This window comes from Chenopodium album, chromosome 22 (genome assembly GCF_948465745.1).
Source record: "Chenopodium album chromosome 22, dcCheAlbu1.1, whole genome shotgun sequence".
NCBI classification, from domain to species: domain Eukaryota; kingdom Viridiplantae; phylum Streptophyta; class Magnoliopsida; order Caryophyllales; family Amaranthaceae; genus Chenopodium; species Chenopodium album.
The window spans coordinates 14,280,223-14,286,567 of record NC_137855.1 but is presented as its reverse complement, the minus strand read 5'-3'; the positions used below and the strand labels follow the sequence as shown (position 1 = coordinate 14,286,567).

The window sequence follows — 6,345 nt, the reverse complement described above, 5'->3', positions numbered from 1 at the left end:
GGTTACCTTAACGTATCTAGGTTACTTAAATGAGAAAAAGGGGTTACTCTCTTAAATAAGTGGAATAATTCTTTCATTTTTTAAAACATAAGAATAGAGGTTACTCAAATGAACAAATGAGGTTACTTATTTTCAAATTACTTGATTTTACTCGTATAATAAATTTGAGTTACTTTTATGGACAACATAGGGATACTCTTATGAAAAAATGAAGTTACTCAAACATATAAATGAAAATTACTCTTATAAACCAATGTTGCCACACCATGTGGCTAGCCACATACAACTTGATTTTAATAAACTTGCAACATACAATATAATCATACAGAAGAACAACAAACTTATCTTATATTACAAGTTTTTTTGCTAGTAAAATGAGCGAAATTCATCAAACCAAGAAAACGTTACACAAACACAAGGACATACATTCACTTGGAAACAAAATAAATGAACCGGTGAGCGACCCTTTTAAAAAAATCCTCACAAAATAGAGCCTTAATGATTATCAAGGCTGAGAAACGTGCATAACTTTTTTTTTTTCAAGGTAAAATTGATTAAATAACTTGTAAACCGCAACTAATAATTATTTGGATGCATAAATCTTGAATTCTAAGCCTGAACCAGCAAACTTCTCTTTTATCACTTGATCTAATCTTTCAAACATGGGAGGGCTTAAATGATTGACCCAATCACCAATTTCTCCCTTTCTGAAAAACCTCTTGTTGTCTACATTAATTTCTTTTGATACTTTATATATCCCTGTTTTATTCACCTCCGATTCCTTCAAATTTCTCAAGCTACATAGCTCTAAAATCTCCTCAATAACCCCGTGTTTTTCCTCATCTAAGAAAAATTCACACCCTAAGAACTTAGCCAATCTCTTCAACTCGGTGATACCATCTTTCTTTAAATCTTCGTATTTAAGAAATAAAACCTTATTCGGCTTCTCCAACCTTTGCTTCCAATACCCTAACACATTATCCCAGTGCGGTCCACCGAGGTCCATACCCCTACAGAATAAGTCAAAGTAAGTTTCAAAGGAAACACCGTTTTTACTTTTCACTCGCTCATTTGATGCAGTGAAGTACCATCCTGAAACAAGTACATCAAACGGATTTCGAGTTATATACACCAATTTGCATGCGGTCTCCTTCACCGACTTATTAAGTGCTTCGTAAGGTTCATGCGTCGCGAAAATCTTAGGGGGAGAAATATGTTTCAAACCAAGAGCTTTTTGGTCATCTACGTAGAAATTGAACAAAAAGGGTACTAATTCATGAGGGTTTTTGGTGAGCAAAGGGTGATTGGTGTTGGTAAATTCGGTACGATGAACAATGGAATATACCAAGGATTTTAACCAAGTTGTGCCACATTTTGGCTTGCTTACTAAGATAATATCCGTGTCATGAGCTTGGAAATGTTGTTGAGCTTTGATAACATCGGGAATCACCTTTGAGGGGTGCCAACATCCTTTGTACAACGTAAGCTCTAAACCCGGAATTTCTGTGTGTTTGGAAGATTGGCTAGTAATAATGTTTCATCCATCTCTTTTTGGTAGCTATTTTTCTCATCATTCTTCTCAATTATTGGAGTGTTAGTAGTGGTTCGATACTCCATCTAATTTTATGTGGATTCAAAAACTAGTGTCTTGAGATTGCTTGTTTGGAATCGTAAGAAGATGTAGATTGTCTTGTGTTATTGTTATCCTGCATATATGTACTTACTTCCACCACCCTAGTCGACACCTTTTTAATAACTAATACCTAATTATATTCATCTCATTATAGGTTGTACAAGGTCAGATTAGGATTAGGCCTTTTGTTTGTATGTTATCCTCTTGATTTTAAAATGCGATGTTGGTGTGATGTCTCAATGATTGTAGTTGTGAATTGGTTGTGGGGTCTAGATTCTAGAAGTATTGCAAAAATTGCACATTTATTGACAAGATCCTCTTTAACTACTACATATAATGATTTATACATAAAAAAACAAAAATATAGGCGTATTAGGTTTTGTTAGCTTTGTCTCTGTTTATACTATAGTATCAATTTTTATACATAATATTTGTACCCGTATAACTAAATATATTTAAGGTTAAAATGAGTATTAGGATGCGTAATCCCCCTATAGTGCAAAAAAAGCATAACGAAGGAAAGCGGAATTTTACCGACGATAATAAATTGTCGGCCAAAAGTCTTCGTTATAACCTATAATCGACGGTTTTTGGTTGTTAGTACAATATGAATTATTTAAATAAAAAAACAGATATGATTGACGATCAAAAATCTTCTAAAATAACTTACTACCAATAGTTTTTGGCTGACGGAAAATAGGCAATTTCTTATTGTGTGTATAGGGTTGTTGAGATCTAATGACAAAATCCTTCAAATTGTTTCTGGTTGAAAATTAGAAACAGAATGATCACGTATTACAATAATAATTTTTACATATTATTAACCAATGATTACACAAAAGGTAACGTAATGATTATTGTCTTTGGCGACCAATAATTATTTGTTATAATGACACAAATATTGTCCATAAATTTATGTTGTCATGCATGATGGCACATTAAAAAAAAAATCTATAAATAACTATTTACTTCTTTCCCCTGCCTACTTTACTTACTTGCATATTAATCATGCACAAAGGCACAATCATCCTTTCCTTACTCCATCAAGAGGTTTAAAGATTGAGCTAAAATAGTAAAACTCATGGCATAAATCAATTACAATGACCTTACCTTTACTCCTTGCTTAGTAAACTATAATTTATCTCATTTAGGGGTGCTAATCGAGCGAGTCGATCACGAGCTAGGGGGTGCTCGACTCGTGATCGAAAATTGGAGCTCGTGCTCGACTCGTGATCGTTACTCGTTAAGCTCGTTAAGTTAGTGCTCGACTCGTGATCGTTTATTTATTTATTTTTGCAGCTCGACTCGAGCTCGAAAATGCTCGTTACTCGTTAAGCTGCAATGGCTCGAATCAGCTCATTAACTCAAAAACTCGATTGCTCGGCTTGTAACTCGCTAAGCTCGATAGCTCGGCTCGTCATCAGCTCGTCTAATTTAATTTTTCTGTTTTTTATTATTGTAACTTAACTATTTAATATTTTCAACTAATATAAACTACTTATTTTTACATACATAATTTTTTTAAAACTACCAAATAAAATCTAACATAAAAATGGTTTTACAAATTCAAATTCTTACACAACAAACAATTAGAACATCAAACTAAGTACTACAATCATTATCAAATTTATCACATAACCGAAGAAAATGAATACAGGGAATCATTTTTTTTCTTCAATTTATCTTTGGTTGCAAATTCTTCCTTCAATCTTGTCCAATATCCTACAAAAAATAATATATTTCTAATCCAAATTAATAAATAAAAAACTTATATATAAGATGTAAAAACTTATATATTAAGTCCAATACCTCAATATTAGGAAATTGGAAGAATGATTTCTTTCGGTTCTTCTTCTCCAAAGTTATTCTACAATCAAAATAATAGTATAAAGTTAAAATAATACTTGTAGTAAATACAAATTATAAATTATATAAAAAAAAAAGTTACATTCTACAAAAAAAACGAATTCAATAAATTGTATATTATGGGTAAACGAATTCAATTTCCACGCGATATGAAACGCCCAATTAATTGTATATTTTGGCTAAAAATCGCCCAAATTAATCATCTAATTTCTCAAGAACATACAAAATTGTCCAACTACTTGAATAAATTTATCAATAATCTAATAAAACTACAAGAACAAGTGAACAACTACAGATCTACAAGAAAAGAGAGTAATAAAATACACCTGCCATATTAAAAGCTTGTTCTTTGTCAAAATTGCCTTTAAGCTGATGTTGATCTCTTCTTCCTTCCTCAATAATTCATATCCTCTATGAGCTTTACTTCAGATTTGAGAAAAAATTGGAGGGATGAGTGCAGTATAGTAGCAGCTAGAAGAGGAAGTGGTCTAGGGTTTTTGTTTTCTTTGGAATGAGTAGTACTGTAGTAGTAAGTGGCTAGTAGAAACTAGAAATTCTAGAAACTACGGAGGTGAATTACTTTTTTTTATTATTATTATTATTATTATTTTTTCATTGTATAATTTATTTATTTATTTATTTTTTATTATTTACAATTTTTTATATAATATTTTAATATATTATCGAGCTGTTCGTGAGTTTATCGAGTCGAGTAAGACCTTGCTCGACTCGTGCTCCTTAAGGTTTCGAGTCGAGTCGAGCCAACTCGAGTCGAGTTTTGACTGAGCGTTGACCGAGTCGATCTCGAGTTGCTCGCGAGCTGCTCAACTCGATTAGCACCCCTAATCTCATTCATGATCATCCATATTTGAACATGTACATGCATCATGGCTTATCCTATTTAACATGATTACGTTTCAATCAACAAGACATATTATTTCCTTTACATGACATACTTGCAAAGTTGCAATTACACATACCCAGAGATATTAATCACTTATCCAAGCATATTATCACAACAAACCAACTAACCTAGCTAGTCATTACACTAATACATACTTGAATAATCAAAATCCTTCTAACATGATACCACGCATATAAAAAAAACAAAAAAAAAACATTTAGAAACATCAGTACCACGCACTATTTTGCTGCATATGTTAATTAATGCTACTCCATTTCCTTGCTCTACGTTCTTTAAATCCAATAGCATTTTGGTAGCAACTCCTTAATTTGCACCACTATTTGAAATTGTCACAAGGATCATAGTTATTATAAGGATTATTAACTGTCTTAGAGTTGTTGATTATAAGTTTTTTTTTCCCCAAATGAACATGATTTAATTTATTGGTCTCTTAATGTATGTTGATCCAAAGCATGAGGGTGATGTTTAAGAGTGGGAAGAGATATGAAGCAATAATGCAAATGAATGATTCTAAGACATTTTGAAGATCTGCTGCATATATATTCTTAGTGGTGATGTATTTATGTAGATAAATTGTCCGTTTGCAACACACACTATTTCACGGTATTAAGAAAAGTGAGTCTAATACGATGTACTGTAGTAAACACTTAAAATGGGGTTGAGAGTTTCTTAGGAGTATGATTAAGTGGCTCATAAACTTTAAATTAGGATAATTATATAATAGTACAACTTTCACTAAAAAAAACTTTTCGAGCATTATTATAGTATGTTTCAAGTATTGTGAAGGCAAAAAAAAAGGTATGTTGCAAACGGAGGCTCCTTGTCAAAAATAAAGTATTGTGACCTTTTCACGCCATTTTAGGAAAATGTTGCAAATGGAGACTTATGATTTGTTTAAAATATGGCCTCACACCCGCACCCGATCCGGCAAATTAACCTCCTAATTCCAACTATCACTCGTGCCCGATCGAACGAAGCTCGCCTGATTGGACAAATTGAATAAACAAAGAAAATCAAGCTTGCACTTGCACCTGACCGAGTGAAGCTTGCCCGACAGGGCGAGAATATCATATCTAAAGGTACCGTCTCTGACTCTTTCGGCTCTTTTTTCATTTTTCCGCTTGTATATATTCCTTGCAATAAATGGATTCATCACCAACACACACGGCACAACCTAGAGTAGAATCCAGCCGTTCACCAGGGACGGCTGAGTCTAGGACTGGTAGTGCCGTCTCAGGGTGTTGGGACCACCCTCATGCTTGGATTCCGACCATCTGCGCGTCTGTGCAGGACACAATGGCTCGGACTATGCAGACGGCCTTAGATCCAAATTATAGAAGCGATGGCTCAGGCGACCAAACGCCTGAGGGGGAGACGTTTGGCTTTGGACACCAGACGGCTCCGGAGAGATCCCCTCCGCGCGGCCCCCCAACTCCTCCAGATTCCTTTTTGGAGGAGTGCGACCAAAGCGGGGAAGAGATCAATGACCAAGGCGGTGAAGAGGCCGCCTCAGCTTCCATTTCTTTATCGGGGGAGGAGACGAGAAGTGGTCTTGACGTCTCTTCCTCTGAAAGCAGCGATGATCTTCCCCCGCTTGACGATAGCGAGGAAGAAGAGAGGAAGACGTGGAAGGAGAAAGATGATCCCTTTAAAATCCACGTCTCCTCAAAAGACATTGACCTTATAGAAAAAGGTCTTGAAAATTTTTTGAAGGCGCACCCAATGGGAGACGGGTGGAGAATTAGGGTGCCTCCCCCAGACGGCACCATTTCCTAGGAAGACACTGAACGCAACGCAAACGGCTACTTCGGCTGTTACGAAGCGGCGTTCAAGGCGGGCCTTCGCTTCCCCCTTCACCAGGCGGTGAAGGCAATTTTGAGAGGCTATGGCCTCGGAGTCTGGCAACTTACCCCCAATTCTT

At 35.2% G+C, this 6,345-nt stretch overlaps 1 pseudogene; it reads right to left on the bottom strand.

Moving 5' to 3' along the window:
* Window positions 1-583: 583 nt before the first annotated feature.
* On the bottom strand, window positions 584-1,373 carry LOC145604000 (cytosolic sulfotransferase 5 pseudogene; annotated as a pseudogene).
* Window positions 1,374-6,345: the final 4,972 nt, after the last annotated feature.